The following is a 19790-nucleotide window of genomic DNA, read 5'->3' as shown; positions in this document are numbered from 1 at the left end:
ATATATAGTATTTGTGTATTTATCTATATATAATATATATTTATTAAATATATGCATATTTAATATATATATATATATATATATATATTTTATATGTAACATATTTTAAATATGAATAAATACACAAATGCTAAATATGCATTAAATATAATTATTTTTAAATTATGGGTGTATTGTGCACCTGTGCAATAATAAAAATCGTTTTATATTTATGTTGAAAACACAATCCATTCAAGTCCTTGTTATCATTATGTGTTGAATTTTTTAACATATTCAAGAGTATAATAAAATGTGAATTTACATAATACAACAAAATTTTACATAATATTAGGTGTACAACTTTGCTTCCGCCGTTTTCCTATAGATGGCTTTAGCGGTAAGTGGTGGTCGAAATAAATAGATCATAGAATAAGCTTGGGCATCATCAACATAACCCCATAGAAACATTAGTCGATTTGTGTCTGCATCATAAAGTTATTCTCGATTGAAATGTCAGTTTACGAGCCAAATTCTCATCATTTGCGGGAGGTTTTAATTTTTTGCTTCAATATGAAGAAATCTGCGGCTGAGACTCATCGAATCAAATATTTATGATGAGGTCGCTATTAGTGAAAGAACGTGTCGTGAGTGGTTTCAACGCTTCAAGAACGGTGATTTTGACGTCGAAGACCGGCATAGCGGTGGAAGAGAGGTTTTCGAAGATGCAGAATTGGAGGTATTGAGCAAGACTCATGTCAAAATCAAGAAGAATTGGCACGATCATTGGGAGTGACTCAACAAGCCATTTCAAAATGCCTCAAAGCCATGGGAATGATTCAGAAGCAAGGAAGGGTGCCGTACGAATTGAAGCCGAGAGATGTTGAACGGCGTTTGTTTGCTTGTGAACAGCTGCTTGAAAGGCAAAGACGGAAGGGATTTCTGCATCGCATTATGACTGGGGACAAAAAATGGGTTCATTGCGATAATCCCAAGCGCAGAAAATCATAGGGAATTCCCAGCCATGCTTCTATGTCGACGGCCAAACCGAATATTCATGGCTCCAAGGTCATGCTCTGTATTTGGTGGGACCAGCTCGGCGTAGTGTATTATGAACTGTTAAAACTGAAACAATCACAGGCGATCGGTATCGAACGCAATTGATGCATTTGAGCCGAGCATTGAAAGATAAACGGCCGCAATACAACGAGAGACACGATAAAGTGATTTTGCAGCATGACAATGCTCGATCCCATGTTGCGAAAGTGGTCAAGACATACTTGAAAACGTTGAAATGGGAAGTCCTACCCTACCCGCCGTATTCTCCAGACGTTGCTCCCTCTGACTATCACTTGTTTCGATCAATGGCACACGGCCTGGCTGACCAGCACTTCCTTATGAAGTCTTATGAAGAAGTAAAAAATTGGATCGATTCGTGGATAGCCTCAAAAAATGACCAGTTTTTTCGACGCGGGATTCGTACGCTACCCGAAAGATGAGAGAAAGTAGTGGCCAGCGATGAACAATACTTTGAATCATAAATGAATAACCAGTTTTTTACCTCGATAAAGCCTCGAATTTCGGAAAAAAACGGCGGAAACAAAGTTGTACACCTAATATTTATGTAACTATCTAACTGAAGAATAAACCGCTGAGGGAATTATTTGAGACATTACTTAAGAATTAATAGGAATTATCAAGTAGTAGACATTACTATTATTATGTCTTACTAGCCATTAATTAATTTCATTGTCATTCTTTAAGTTAAAACTGTTGAATATTAATTATTCAATTATAATACTATATATGCTATATATTTATTATATATTAGCAATCAAGTATTTGTACAAATTTGGGGCATTACTGGGAAATTACTTTATCGTTCTAGTCAAATATCTAGGTGGAGTATTTGAAGTTAGGAAATCTGTCATATTCACACAACACAGGGCACTATTAGGGCATTACTGTGAGAATTACATAAAAATTCAACAATAATGCTCCGTAATTCCATCAGCGTCTCTCGGTTTCAGTTCATAAGGCACCCATTTTCCTTGTTTTCGAATCATTTCCAATCAAAAGCGGCTGTTGTGTAAGCGGATTACCCCCAATGATTCTGCAAGCTCCTCTTGCGCCTCTAATATATATATATATATATATATACATATTAGTATATATACATATTAGTACATATGTATATATATATATATATATATATATCATTGTTTCACAATTAAAAAACTTTTATATTTATCTTTATCTAACGCATGAATTTATCTAACATATATACTCAAAAATAGCGATGTAAACTTATCACTGATGTCTTTATAATTTTCACTGTGTTGGTGTTAAATTAAAGCCAATATGTGGATTTAATATGGATTTAATAATAATAAATTACGTATCTATGATATTAAATCAACACTGTGATAGTTCAATATAAACATTACGTAACATCTCAATATCAAGTTTAAGCGAATAACAAATTTTTTATTAATATTTTCTTGTTCTGCCCGCTGAGGTTTTTCATTGTTATTTATACTTATTTTGCAAACAACAAATTCATAACTTGCATATTTCAAGAACAATAAATTCAGACGACATCAGTACCAATTTTAAGCAACACATTTTTTACTAATGCTTTACTCTTATTTCACTAGCTCGCTGAAGTTTTTCGAGGTAACTGCGGGTAATATGTTGGGGGAATATACTCGTTGTGTTTAACAATGATACCGATTAGCTTAGACTATTTGTAAATATTTATATTTATACTTTTCATACTTACACATTACGTATTTTTACTTTTAAAAATGGCCCAAAATGTAATTGGATAATATCTAATTGTTGCAGTAGACGAATTCACGAGGACTTCGTAGAAAGATATATTGTATTTATGCTGTTAAAAACGTGTCTCAAAGTTTATTTTACTTTTAGTAAAGTTATATTGTATAACTTAATCTAATCTATCGAAGTTATTACTTATATCCTTATATTGTTTATATTACGTATATTATGTTACAAATGTTTTCATCACAAAAATGATAATAATGTGTTCTTGCAATAAAAAAACAAAATAAATGTTATACTTGGTTTTTTTTTGTATGTGGTGTTATCCGCATGATGACATATTATCCATTTTTCAGCATTTTCGTATTTCTTTATTTTTAATAATAAAAAATGAAAATATTCGATTTTAATCATATACAAATAACAGATAAAGGATGGAAGAAAAAGATGAGTATGTAAAATTATTTTATTATAAATTGAATAAATAATACTCAAAAATTTAATTTCACTTAAGTGTGCCGTATGGCATATTTACCCCTACTTATTTCATAGGTAATGAATTTCAAAACTAGGATATTTCGACAGCAACAAATTAGCAACAAATTCCTACATTATTTGAAGTATATTGGCTTTGTTGTTATATTTATTGTTCCGCTTACTTAATCTTCCTTTAGTGGAATCATTTAAAAAAAAATGGCAGAGCAAAAAATTTTTTTCTTTGACAACATTTTACCAACAAATGAAAATGTTAATTAGAATTGTGATTCTGAATTAGAAACGTGATTCTACTCACTTTGTTCCGCTAATTTATAAAACGTGATTATTTTCGATGAGTAGGTAAATAACTTTTGCACATCAACAATCACGTAAACTCTTAATTTGTTTTTTTTTTATTTTTTTCAGATGCTTTATTTAATTATAAATAAAATAAATAAATAAAAATTAACATATAATATTGAGGTATAAAATACAATCTACGAATAATTACGCAAGAAGAAATCACGCTAGTAAAGGATTAAGCGGAATGAATGACAATTCCTTCCCATCCGCCGAAAATATATAGCTGTTTACAGAATAGAAATTTTCAATTACCGCGCAAGTCATCAAAGTTACCTTGTCTCAGGCGGCTTTCGTTGAGTGTATCAATCTCACAGGAATTTCGTTCAATATATTTCTGTTGCAGACATAAGCATGCACCATCATAATCACTAATATCACTGTACAATACAATAGTTTTCTGACAGGCTATGTCAATTTCCAGTTGGAGAAAGGTAAATAAGTACGAGTCTTTTCTCGACACGTTATACGGTAGATGAGTATATTAAATTCGATATATAACTCGCGGAACGTCACCGCTCCCGATCTGTACTTGTGCAATACATTATACAAATATTCATTATATATCGATGCGCTTTCAGGAGTTCTTATATGCGCCAATGGCATCGGATCGCTTAATGGTGCGGTATTTACGTCTGAACCGCGGATCTATAATGTCATGTGTATTATTATTCGCGATGTAAATGCATCGTAATGCGGTGCGCCGGAACATTGAGGCGCGCATGCGCGTTTTACATCGTGTAAAACGTAATCTTGCCGAAATAGACGAATTATCACTGAATAACCGTTATTCAAATTGCGATGCGAGAATGGAAATGAATGTAATAAGCATGATTTCGTCCTTGTCTACAATGCGCCAGTCGACCTTTAATACACTGCCGAAACAATAGCGTTAAGTCACTACTGCCTAATGCGATAGGACACACCGTAATATATTCGCTTCTCGTTCATGTCAATCGCAGAAACACACATTTTTATCGCGAGTAGTTTTTACATATAAAAGAAAAAGTAAGTATGGTACACAGTTTATTATTCTCTTCTACATATAAAATTAATTAATGCAACACTTCTATATACTCGAGAGGAAATTATAATGACGAATTGATAAATTTCCGTGCAGTTTCTCCCGATGTTTAGACAGGCACTGACAGGGCAAGCAGATGTGGTTCCAGCTATAAAAATTACGACTGGCCTCTCAGAGAAACTCTCAGAGAACTGGGCAATTTTACTAATCAGCATCTGGTCAGTTCTGGATCGAGCCTGGGAAGTTTTTATTTTCGGATAGTTCTGGACAAAAATCTGACTAGATTTGATTAGTTCTGGATAAAAACTGACAAAGCATTAAGCAGTTTCACATCAAGATTTAGAAATATTCCAACAAACAAGGTAATGTTATTTGTCATCATTTCAGCGATGAAATGACGTTTTTAATGTTATTTTAACATCAAAATGATAAAATACACATAAAATATATATACATAAATATATATATACATAAATATATATACATAAAATATATATAAAATTAACTAATGCAATTAATTAATGCAACTTTTCCAATATTTTACCACATACACTTTTTCTTTGTGTTAAGGGCAATAAAAAATTTATATGATCAAATTAAATGTGAAAGGAACGCAGTAACGATTCTTATGGAAATGGGATCCCGATCAAATTGGTTGAATTTTGATATAATCTAGATTTTGACTCACTGATAAAAAATCTCAATGATCACCAGGCCGAATGATTAATAGTTTTGAAGTTATGGCTCAAACATTTAAATTTTATCTCCACTATCAGGCGATGTTAGGCTTTTAATGTGTTTCATCTCCTTAAAAATCTTTATTCACATTTTTATTTTTATGTGGATATATGATTATGTAGATATATATTTACATGCTCACACATACGAATACATATACACATACGCATACGCACGCATATTGTTTGGAATTTCTTCGTAGTAGAAACAAAATCGAAGGCCGATCTCGCTTTCATCGGCTAGATGAAGATTTTTAAGGGGATGAAACACATTAAACACATCACATCATACCGCCTGATGATGGAGATAAAATTTAGATGTTTAAGCCATCATAACTTTAAAACTATTAATCATTCAGCCTGGTGATCATTGAGATTTTTTATCTCACGTGTCTAACATTACATCATACCTGACAATGGAGTACCACCTAAATTGGATATTTGAGCCGCCATAACTTTAAAATTATTGATTGTTCAACCTGGTGATTAAGATTTTTTTATCAGTGAATCAAAATCTAGATCATATCAAATTTCAGCCAATTTGACTGGGACCCAATTTTCATAAGAATTGCGAGATCATTTTCGAATTTATTTCAGAGAAGGTTGTTAATATATTTGAGATATGCAAAAAATTAAATTGTAAAATTCATTAAAAATGTAGAATTTTTCTTTACTTATGTATGATGTTATTGAAGACAAACCGAAAATTTTAAGTGCCTCGCGTTTCACAATTCTAAAAAAACAATCCACTATTTTCTAGCCTAGTTTTCCTCAAAACTGGTTTACAGATTAAATTTAAAATAGACTGTTAAAAAAAATGTTTATGTATGTCATTACATACATATAAAATAATAACGATATAAATAATATAAAAATTAGTTTTATATTTATATTTATTCTATTATTCCGTTTTGTTATAATTTTTCTATTTATGGTTTATTTTAAGATTCAATCTGCATACTAAAAAATACAGATTACTTTCTTAAAAGTAATAGAATCATGGAAAAACGCGAGAGGCAAAATTTTTGGATTTTCTTGAGTCTTTAATAACGAAAAAGTTCTATACATACCTATATGTATTTTTGATAAGTTTCGTAGTATAAACTAATTTTCTACATCTCAAATATTGTATTAAATAACAAAATGAATAAAACTGTCTATATTCTTTTCTTTGAAATAAACTCGCAAATTCACTCTCGATTACAAACTTCTTGTCCACTTTTAACTTATGAAACCTTTTGCGATATTTTCATATTCAATAGATTTCTGAACTTCTTCAAAATTTTTCTTTTTTCAAAAACAAACGAGTAGAATGAGAATGCATTATACAAATTCTAATAAAGTCGTACAAAGTGAACTAGTTTGAGTAAATAAATTCGTCTCTGATCATTTTGATAATAATCGACTGAGCTCAATATCGCAGTATGAACGAGTTAACGGATTGCTTCGTTCGCGCATCATGTTCATATAATTTTCTATACAGCGCATGAATTATTTCGAATGCCACGATACACAGGAGGCACATTAGGCGCAATGAATACTTGAGAGTACAACGTACTTAACTCTCAAAAGACAAACACGCGTTTTTGTCCATATATTCGTTGAGAAATCACGATATTTCGCAAATTTTGCAAGACGAGGCGATTTTCGTTTTGATATGTATTGCGGAAATAGTAAAAAATTTCAGCCAAAAATAACTATCTAATTTTTATTTTGCATATTCACCTGGAGAATTTTTTGCCCTTCGATTAAAAGTAACAATAATATTAACTATGTATAATATCATACGTATATTGATTGTTTTATAATTTATTAGTATTTGAGATTATTACGTTCACACATGCATACAAATATATACACATATGTATACAGACATAATCAATATTTTCTAGAAAAAGAAATAAAAAATAGACGTATCTCGATCAATAAAGAAAATTACAGTGACTAACAAGTTTTATTTTCTACCCTCATTAACCTAGACCCATTACCATCGGAAATCCAAATTATTTTCATGCTGCTCTGGAATGTAACAATCATAGGTAACTCCTGAGTTAAAACTCGTTTAAACTATTGTTTAAACTATTTAAACTATTGTGATGAATATTCTCTTAAAAAGACAAAGACAAATTTTTATACATGATAGTACTAAAGTAAAAATTATTTTATTAATTGGAGAGTCGAACTATATATCTCAATGAGAGAGAAATATCCTAAATAGACTAGACTGAATAGACAAAAAATTAACAAATTCTTTGCTTCGGAATTCATTTTTATTTTAGTAAAGTATGATAATAAAATATATAATGACGAATTTTTTAATTCGTAGATCGATCAGTCACGTTGTAGACAAATGTAATTTTGTTCTGTAAAAGTTGCATTTGCGCATAATGCGATTGATGAATTAAAAAATATTCATTCGATATAGCAAATTTTTTATGCGCGAACAAAAATTTGAAGAAAGTTTTTGTTATTGTAATTAGACTAATGAAAAGCGATGGATATATTGCGATAAAAGAATGTTACAACGATCAAAAGATTTATTTGTACGTGGTGATATTTTATAATATCATATGATATTATGAAATGATATATTTATTTATTATTACAGCGATGTGAAGAAATGTCGCGATATTGCTACAATAAGTAAGAATATATTAAATAGGATGACCAAAATTTTTACGTGCTACAGTATTAGCCAAAGTTATTAGTGGGTCTGTTTTTTATTCCTATACTAGACTACATTAGAACTCTCTTTTTTGCTTTCACCTAATATCAAACATATATTTATCTCATTTTAAAATTTTCTCATTTCATTTTCTAGTTAACTTGTGATTAAACTAAATCTGAAATTCCACAAGTGTACACTAGTTCAATCACAGACCTTATATGTAATTTACCAAAGTATTTGAAGAGAAGAAAGGAATATACGTATATTGCAGTAATATCCCGAATAAAATAAATGACACGCAGCAATATTTCAAAATTAGTTTAGTGTTAGGATGTGATAAAGATGTGATAAAATGTATGCCATAATAATCAGAGACCGATATTCACAGTTTTTATTTTAAGACAGTCTCAAATAATATCTTAATGTATCTTAATATAGCCTTCTAATTGACTTATTACATTTTAAAACTATATAAGACGGTTTTAAATATAAGAATCGACTATGAATATCGTCCAGAGTATCCTAAATAGAAAAAAATAAATTTTTTTATACATAGCAGCAACGCAAGGTTGCTTGCACATATGCCGCACTTCCACGAACTGAATGAAAGCTGAACAGAGATCTTACCTTTAATATTATGAAATCCATGTCGCACGGCTTCGGCAGCTAATCAATGGGTCCTATCCGATAACTGATGATCCAGAATATCCGTTTCACAGGATGAATTGTGAGCACAATAAAATACACGATAGAACAAAACAGAACAAAAACAATCAACAATAATGCAATAAAAGAGGAGCGATCAAGCGCACGACACTCGTCACTGACAATCACTGACAATCTCACTTGTTCGTCGATCTGACTAAATCGAGAGCGACACACTTCACGCAGAATACACTGAATAATCACCTCGCAGATTTACTATGCTGCCACCCGTGACAGATTTCGCTTCAAAATCGAATGCATTTTTCGATCAAAGGAAAAAACGTTTTCGTGATCGTTTTTACTTCGCAGAAAATAAGTGAACAAACTTGTAAGACACGATACGACGACACGACACAGCACAATGCGATGATTCGAAACCGACGAAACACTTCCAACGCGCGTGCCGACTCGGCGTAGACTGAAACAACTCAACTAACTGAAGTGAGCGCCAGTCGCGAGAATTTGTAGGGAGAAGCATGCTGCGCGGGTGAGAGAAAGTAAAAGCGCATAAGCGCATGATCGTCGAGGACCGAGGGTGCTCGAGGCGAACGAAAAAGGGGATGAGAGAGAGAAGATAGAAAACAAGTTGACGTGACGAAAACGGATGTGCAAGATTCGAGAGCGAAAAAAAGCAATGGAGTGTGACGAAAACGGATGTGCAAGATTCGAGAGCGAAAAAAAGCAATGGAGCGTGAATGGTAACCATCTAAGCGCGATACGAAGAAGAAAACGAAAGTGGGAAAGAACGAAAAAAGGAGGAAGAGGAGAAAAACCGCTCAGAGTTATCTTCTCAGAGTATTCTTCTATTCGTGGAAGCAAAACGAATACGAAAAAATGTTAACCGAGACAACGAAGGAAAGGGTGAAAAGGAGAAAGCATTTAAAGCAATGTGTCCTATAGTTACTGCCATGATAGTTTACACGTGTAGTAAATTTTCATGGATGTACATCATTTGATAATCAAGAAAAAAACGATTTTTTAATATTCTTGAAACATACATATTTTAAAGTAATTATAACTATATATTGAGTAGGATCGGGCACTGCAGATAATATGAGCACACTTTATATTTCTGTAACGGTTGGTACTAGTAGTGCCAAGTGTAGAAAGATGCATCTGTCTTCGCGACATTTCAATATGTTGTGAAGTTTGATCTAAATTATGTACTTCAGATATTTGGTATAAAATAAATAAATACGTTTTTTTATAGTTCTTACAGTTTATAGTATAGTATATAATATAGTATAGTATAGTTTATAGTATATAATAAATAAATACGTATTTTTTTTAGTTCTTACATTTTTTTTTGTAACTTATAAGGTTCTCAATCTACAGTGAGATAAGATATTTTGTTCTGCATGTTAATATTTGTAAAGGAAACAATATTGAGCCATTCTAACTTCATAAAATCCCGAGACCATTATTGATTTATTAGACATGGGAGTTTTTCGGATAGATATGCATGATTGGTGGTATTATGAGCATCTTCATTATTCCATATAGTACACTGAAAAAAAAGTGTCTGATGAAGGGTCAACCATTATAACAATCAGTTCTTTAGAAATGTATTGCGACAGTATATTACAACTTTGCTTCCGCCGTTTTCCTACAGATGGCTTTAGCGGTAAGTGGTGGTCGAAATAAATAGATCATAGACGTCATACAATAAACTTGGGCATCTGTCAACATAACCCCATAGAAACATTAGTCGATTTGTGTCTGCATCATAAAGTTATTCTCGATTGAAATGTCAGTTTACGAGCCAAATTCTCGTCATTTGCGGGAGGTTTTAATTTTTTGCTTCAATATGAAGAAATCTGCGGCTGAGACTCATCGAATGTTCTCAAATACTTATGGTGAGGTCGCTATTAGTGAAAGAATGTGTCGTGAGTGGTTTCAACGCTTCAAGAACGGTGATTTTGACGTCGAAGACCGGCATAGCGGTGGAAGAGAGAAGGTTTTCGAAGATGCAGAATTGGAGGCATTGAGCAAGACTCGTGTCAAAATCAAGAAGAATTGGCACGATCATTGGGAGTGACTCAACAAGCCATTTCAAAATGCCTCAAAGCCATGGGAATGATTCAGAAGCAAGGAAGGGTGCCGTACGAATTGAAGCCGAGAGATGTTGAACGGCGTTTGTTTGCTTGTGAACAGCTGCTTAAAAGGCAAAGACGGAAGGGATTTCTGCATCGCATTATGACTGGGGACGAAAAATGGGTTCATGCGATAATCCCAAGCGCAGAAAATCATGAGGAGTTCCCAGCCATGCTTCCATGTCGATGGCCAAACCGAATATTTACGGCTCTAAGGTCATGCTCTGTATTTGGTGGGACCAGCTCGGCGTAGTGTATTATAAACTGTTAAAACTGACTGAAACAATCACAGGCGATCGGTATCGAACGCAATTGATGCGTTTGAGCCGAGCATTGAAAGACAAACGGCCGCAATACAACGAGAGACACGATAAAGTGATTTTGCAGTATGACAATGCTCGATCCCATGTTGCGAAAGTGGTCAAGACATACTTGAAAACGTTGAAATGGGAAGTCCTACCCTACCCGCCGTATTCTCCAGACGTTGCTCCCTCTGACTATCACTTGTTTCGATCAATGGCACACGGCCTGACCAGCACTTCCGGTCTTATGAAGAAGTAAAAAATTGGATCGATTCGTGGATAGCCTCAAAAGATGACCAATTTTTTCGACGCGGAATTCGTACGCTACCCGAAAGATGGGAGAAAGTAGTGGCCAGCGATGAACAATACTTTGAATCATAAATGTATAACCAGTTTTTTACAATAAAGCCTCGAATTTCGGAAAAAAACGGAGGAAGCAAAGTTGTACACCTAATATATATATATATTTTTTTTCAATCTTTCATTTCTGCTTAATTTCTTACAAAAAATTTCCTGTGCTCATATTATTCCTAAGGATGCTTATATTAGCCTACCCAAAGGGTAGGATACTAGATAGGTAATAAGAGCAACCGCCATCATTTCAACATTTACATTAAAATAATCAATTTAAATTTTAAAATACATAAAACATTAACAAATCTATCATAGTAGGTTGCGTAAGATTTTTTTATTCTCCATATTATACTAGATATCAAAATGCTTCCTTAAAGTGCTCATCATACTCGATCTTATCCTATATATATGTTTTATATGGATATAAATTATAATAAATTATAATATAAATTATAATAAATTTAAAATATATAAAAACAATTTTTTCCATATTTTTTCAGCAGTTACTTATATTATTTCCGTCAGTTAAACAAAAAAGGGATTAATTTTTTTTCTACATAGTGATACTTTTATTCGGACAGAATAAAAAGAACTTTTACGTGACAAACGCACACATACTGAATCGAATAAATTATAATATAATATGCAGTTACATTCGCGACAAAGTCGAAGAAAGCGAGGCAAAAAGGCTTGCAATGATTTAAGAATTAAACACAAGAATAACTGCACGAAGAAGACTCGCACGATGATAAAAAAAAAGGCGCGATTTTTCGAAAAGATCGAGTTAGCGTACCAAAGACTTGTCAGATTCTTATTAGACCTGCCCAGCTTATAATTGCAAAAAAATAAAAAAAATTTTATTAAATTTTAAAATTCTAAAAGGGTGAGAGAGGAGGACACATCAGAGATATCTCGTATATTATGAGAGAGAGAGAGAGAGAGAGAGAAAGAGAAAGCATGAAAAACTACAACCTTGATTTCGTGTCTGACGGCCGCTTTTCGCTTCGATTTCAGCAAAGAAAAGTTTGTGGGGCGAGAAAAATGCGATGCATTCTCGCGGATTGAGAAAGGTAGTCTGCGGAAACGCGCGACAATCATGCAGCGAGGCGGCAAAGTCAGCGGGTAGAAGAAAGACCGAAAGGATTATTCTACTGTGTAGAATACCACTGTGTGCTGCGAGCGACAGGAAGACGAAAGGGAGAATGAAAAAGACATTCGAGAGAAGGAAAGAAAATACGAAGGACCGAGTGCGAACGCACTTCCGCTTGCTCTGCTGGCCAGCATACTGCATCCCATCTACATACAGCGCTATTTTCTTGTTTATTTTTGTTTTTTTTTTTTTCATTTTTGCGACAGAGCGGTTATTCTCGGACGTTCCGCGTATTCATCGAACATTTAATTGCAATGTTCTTTATCCTTTCTTGGGACTTCCTGATGGTATGAAAAAAATATTTTAGGAGTAATTATCCTATATTAAACCGTTTCTACAAATAAACAGAAAAATGAATAAATAAAGGAAATTTGGCGAATGCGTACCATCCCTGAAAAAATTCGATAAAAATATATAAGAAACGATTAAATTCTTATAAGATTTTATTGTTATTTATGAAGCCATCGTATTTTTTAAGTTAGATACACTGCTATCGTTTTGAATAGATTTCCGACAATATCCGGTTTTAATCCTAAATCAATAGAAATGGATTTAGGTATACAATATTTATACTCATATTCGTTATTCATTGATAGAAAATCACTCAGAACTTATTTGACATTTTACACGAATATCTTCTATCATCAAATTTAATGTAAAATACATGATAGAAATTTTATCAGTTCCAACGCGTAACTTACATATTCGTTATTGTTATGTTAGGTAATCCGAAGGTAATTATAAAATCAATAGTCAGATTCCTTTTATATACTAAGCAATCATTGAAATAATTATTTAATACGTTATAATTAATATATATAATAATAAGTTATTATTATCATCCTTTATCTCATTATCTACGACAATATCAATTGTTTTATTGCAATCATCATTCTTTGTATTTATTGATATGTATTATAGTATCTTATTCGTTTTATAATAAAAATTATTTTCATTAAATATTATATTTCTAGAAATCTTAATTTTTCCCTTTTCAATATTCCATAACCTACTATATACTCACTTCGTGCATACTTCATCATTATGCATCTTTCGGATTTTTCATCAAACTTATTTCTAAATTGTTTTGGTATATATGAGCGAGCAATAGATCCAAAAATTTTTTAATTTTTAACGTTTGGTTTTTTATCATATCAATTCAGCCGGAATAATTGAGTCTAAATTTGTACTTGGACTACGATTTAAAGTGCTGCTGTTCTAATAGCTTCATTCCAAAATTTCTTAGGAACTTTCGACTTAATCATTCTAGTTCTTGTCCTTTCTATTAGACTATGGTTAAAATGCATCCTTCTCATTTTGTTGGGATGTATATGACATTGTATAATCTATAACTGTTCTCTGCAATAATTTTTGAAATCATTCATTAAAGATGTACTCTCTATTATTGTCACATCTTAGAATAGATATTCTTGCATTGAATTTAGCTTTTGCGAATATTCTTTAAAACAATTAAAAACTTTACTTTTTTAATTACAAACATAAATGAAATTTGAATAATCATCAATGAATGTTACGAAATATTTGTTGTCGTCATATGAAACCGAACTTATTGGATCGCAAACATCTGCATAAACAATTTCTAAAATTCTATTGCTTCTTTTTCTTTTTGTTTGAAAAGTAATCTGGTCATTTTTCCATTTATGCACGATTCATAAAATCGACCTTATTCAAATTTAGTTTTTCTATCCCATCAATCATATTATACTCTATCAATTTCTTTAAATTTGTATAACTTATTATTGTCTGTATCTTTTTTATACCAGTTTTGTTCTTTCCTCTATTTCCATGCTCAAACACTCATCTCGCAACACTCTAAAAGATATTTCATATAGATTATTTCTAAGCCCTGTTCCAATTAAGTCTTTTCCATTAAACAGTACTCTGCCCTTTTCAAATATTATCTTTATATTGTACATTTCCAATTTCTTAACAGATAACAAATTTCTACACAAATTGGAACACATTCTCATGATACATTTAACGTATTGCCATATAACATAAGGACATAATAACTCCGATATCGACTGCTTTTATATAATTTTTATCTTTCAAACAATTGCTATGTTAATCAAATTCTTTAATATCATTAAACTGCAGAAATAATTTTTCTCCTTTATTAACTGATCAGTGCCCTGAATCAATAAAGAATGTAATAGTGTCGTTACCTCTACCTTAGACAAAATTAACTCTATCATAAAGCAAACGTTTTTTTATTATCTTGAGTCTTATTTTCAACGTAATTTCCTTTTCTTGTCTTTTGAGTGTCATTTCCGGAATATGAGTGACGATATCTACTTCTCTGGTACCTCGACTTCATCTCGATTCCTGCCTTGTCTCAGGCTACATCTTCTTGGTTCATGTTATCTCGATTTTCAGCACTATTCAGATCTTGAAAATATTTCCTACAATTTCTCTTAAGGTGTCCATATTCATCACATCTATAGCAAGCTATTGATTTATTCGACATAAATGCTGTTGATTTTCTCTCTTATCAGTTTCTTTCCTCTTCTCAGCTTCTGTTCTCAGTCTCGCTTTTACAAAGTCTAAATTTATTCAGCTGGTAAGTTCTCTAAAAATGTTATCACTGTTTCAATTTAGTAAGGCAAGAAGTAACATGCATATTATGTCCTCATCTCTTATCTCAATATCCGACATCTTCAATTGGCACAGGATACATTTAAATTTCAAGAGAAACTCTTTCAACTTTTCATTTTCATCCATCTTCATTGACATAAATTCCCTCCGAATAATTATCCGAATGAACCTTTTTCTCATAGACATCCTTGAACCTCCCCCACATGTTATACGCCATTTCCTTGTTTCAAACGATGTCTATTTGTGTGTCCTCAATGCATTGTACAATTATAGATTTGCATTTATTGTTTCTCTTCCTTGCTTTTTCTCACTATCTGTGTACGTTTTTTCCTTAAATTCTATTTGTATCATGCCTAATACATTTTGCTCGAATAGTACTGTTTTTGCTCTGAATTTCTAGGCTTCATACTTACTACCATTTAGCGAGTCAATGTTATAATGATTGTATTTCATATTATATATTGAGTCATTTCATTAATACTTGTTAATATTTGTACTATTGTTATAATTGCAAAGTACATAATCTCGAATTTCGAATTTTTATTCGGTTCTATCTTATCAATCCTTTGAATCTGGACTCATAATCCTTTATATTAAGTAATTATTTTATAATCCGAAGTGATTACAAAATCAATAGTCAGATTCCTTTTATATGCTAAACAATGTGTATTTGATATAATTATTTAATACAGTAACATATCCGCGTGCGTTATTTCTGAAATAGGAAAAAAATCTATATCATTAAGCAGCGTGCGCTGTTATCAACTTAAAATCTTTTCTTGTAATTACCGACATAAGAAGAAAACTAACAAAATATCACTACTTTGACAATTACCTATATAAGCATTGCTATAGTGAAACATTACAATCTTAACAGTTATTTATATGACAATAACGATAGAAGATCAATCGGAATTAATTTGATATTTTACACCTATTTTCTATCAGATTTAATGTAAAATATATAACAGAAATTTTAGCAATTACAATGTGTAATATTCGTAAATTAATATTCGTTTTTTAGAAATTAAAGGATTATAAGAGATCTATCAAAATTTATTGATATCACATTTTACATAATAGTTTTTCATCTGATGTAATATGAAAGACAGGTAGAGGACTTATCAATATATCCACTATTTCTAATAAGAAACGTAATCGTTATTAATGGAATTAAGAATAAAAATATATCAGAATTTATATAATTTTTTATTAACTATTTTCTATTATCAAAATGATAAGTTTGATAATTATTGTATGAAAATATTTTACGGTCCTCGATTGACTAATGTGATTCAGTAGTTTTTGTTGTATAAGCTTTTGGTGAATTTACTGTAGGCTCTCGATAAAAAATTTTTCATCTATGAAGTGTGAACATTATAAACGCTTCTGGTATTTATAGCTAACTACTATATACATATACATATGATAATACAAACTAGTACCGATGTACGTTTTTGACGTTTATTTTGTTTTTTGATTATAATCAGGACAAACGCTTTTAAAATTTATTTTAATCAATATCATCTGATTAGATGTCTCTGATATTTGTTCTACCAATACCGTTGAGTTATTTTGTGCATGTCATCTGAATGATACAGTGTGTAATATATTTATCGAATATTATTGATATTATTAATAAAAAAATAAGTCATAAATTTAAACACAGATATTCATCTAATGTCACAAACGCGCGAGAAATCTAATAGTACTGATTTGCGACTGACAGGCAACGCAATGAATCATAATAATTTATGATTCATTGCTGTTACATCTGAAATTAATTAAAGTAATCTGTCAAAGATTTATCGTTTACCGAGTAGGCGATAAATTTCCGATTATTCCAAACTGAAAAGCCATACTTTATATACGATATATCTTTAATAAATAGCAGAGCGGTTATCTACATGAAAATATATTATGTTAGATTGTCTATGCCCCATTTTTACAATATATGTTTTTTTATGCTTACTTAAAGAGTATTAATGATGAATTTGCACTATACTGGATCAGTGCATATTAAAAGCTGCTTTATATAAAATATCTCAATACAGTAATACAATAATAATCAACTTTGACAATAAAATGATACATATACAATATATATTTGTTAAATTCATAGAGTATCGTACTCGTAAATAACGACATAACTTTGTCGCATGCTCTATTACTTTTCTTAATTAAATGAATTTTCGTACGAAATAACTCAACAATCAGACAGATTTTTCGCAAATATAAAAACTTTTCTCTAAACAACCCAAATGAAAATTTTTCTCATAATTTTTATACGAATTGGAACATTTTTAAGAAATACTCAGAAATATGCAGAAAGTTTACATCTTCTCTCAGAACTTCTCATACAAGTGAATTCTGAAATATTCTGAAATTTTTCATCCCATAAGTTTTAAAAAATATTTTTAAATTTTTTAGATTTTGTAACATTGCATCAAAAATTATACTTACAAAAAATCTTAAAAATCTTACGATATTTCATAATTAACATATATGAAAAATTCTGAGAAAAGATGTAGATTTTCTAAGAAATGTATTCATATAAAAAAATGTGAGAAAATTATAAAATTATAGAGAAATTCTGAAAAATTATATAGAAATTCTAAAAAATGATATGAAAAACTTTGAGAAAAATTTTCATCAAATTAGGCACCAGGCACGAGAGAGCGTGCCACGTACTCTTTCCTTAATTTCCACTTATTTTAAATTAATTAATAATTACACGCACAATTAATAATTACAATTCGCGACAGCAACAGGGGCTACAGATAGGAAAATTGTCGATGGACGAGAGAAATAGGTAACTGTAAGAATAACACATATTAATAAAAAATAAATAACAAGTGTATTTCGGAAGTCAATTTACTGCTTTTCAGCTGACTTTAAGAATCGAGCTCGATAAGCTTGATCTTAAGACTCGACATCCGCATGAAACAACGATAAAGTTGATAATAATGTCAATTAGGCAACCGTATTAAATTTTGCTAAGTCTTAGCTTTACGAATGATGACATAAAAAGAGCGAATATTGTACCAAAGAGAAATATCTTCTATCGCCGGTATATAAGAACTCGTACTCTGACAAGTAAGAGCTCATACTCCGACAAGAAGTCTATGTTAAGGATAATTTCAATATGAATCGGAACGGATCTTTAGGGTGGCTCGCATATTAATTCTATCGCAATCAACAAAATTCCGACTGAATAATACACTAAATTACATAAATTGACTTGACATAACACAAATTGACTCGACTGTGACAAAAGAGCAAACGCGAACATTCGACAGCTAAGATTTTTCTCAAAAAGAAAATACATTCAGGTGGATGGCACGTGGCACGCAATTCTGCGGGTTCACACGATAGCCATTATTTTGGCCATTCAAAACTTCTCGAGTTTTCATGCGCGATCCATCCGACGCTCGGTATCCCAAGATTGCCTTAAGCCGTGATTAGAAATTGAGATTGAGATTTGAAATTGAGATTAAGATTAAAAATTGCTTAATCGCACTATGAATTGTATCCAATAACAGTTAAGATTGAGATTAGTAAGAATATCGGGATAGCTAGAACCACACATAACAAATATTATTAAATGCATTTAATTGTACTTACACGTTTTAATTGTGTTATGTTTGTACTTCTTATAATCCTTCTTATAATCCTTTATAATTTATTTGTACATACACAATAAATTTGGTGAGGTCACGTGTTAATCATATGATTGAAATACTGGAAGCTTATTGATTAAGATTGAGATTGAAGATTGGAAAAATAGATGGAGTCCTATATTTCAGTCTCAATCTCGGCCTGGTCTGTTCTCATTAGTTGAGCTTCAGCTCAATCTTAATCTCAATCTCAATCTTCAATGCATAGTCTGATCATGACTTTATAATTACGGCACATTTATCCAATGTTCTCGTCTTTTCCGATATTCCTGACATTATTCAATATCGTAATATTCGGCGACAGCTTCTGATTACGATAGCTTAGCTTTATCTCCATAACTCTCGTCTGCAAGAAAATCATGTGTCCTCTCAACTTGGCTTAGCCACAGTACAGGCTGGGAGCCTGATGTAATAAGCAAGGTGAATCATTGCGCATAATGGCGAAGGATCGAGATCTCGATCAATCAGAAATTGGGCAATTCGTCTGGTGCGAGTTACAAAGCTCATAAAATAAAATAAACTAAACATATGAAAAAAAATATCTATAAATAACATATTTCTTAAATTTTAGAATGTAATGAAGATCGTTATATTTCTGTAAATCTGATAATTTAATAATTTGAAACTTTATCTTTTTAATCTTATTTTCATTTCGTTATATCTTGCAATAATCGAAAACAATTAATATTAGAAAACATCATAATGAAATGTCGAAACAATCAAATATTAATTGTTTTCGATTATTACAAGATATAACGAAATTAAAAAGATAATGTTTTAGATTGTTAAATAAATTATAATATAAAATTAAAAATTTTTTTAAAATACATGTGTGATCTTAGAATAAAAAATTTAGGAAATATAATG

Source organism: Atta cephalotes, assembly GCF_000143395.1.
Source record: "Atta cephalotes unplaced genomic scaffold scaffold00085, whole genome shotgun sequence".
NCBI lineage: Eukaryota > Metazoa > Arthropoda > Insecta > Hymenoptera > Formicidae > Atta > Atta cephalotes.
This window is presented reverse-complemented; position numbering follows the sequence as displayed.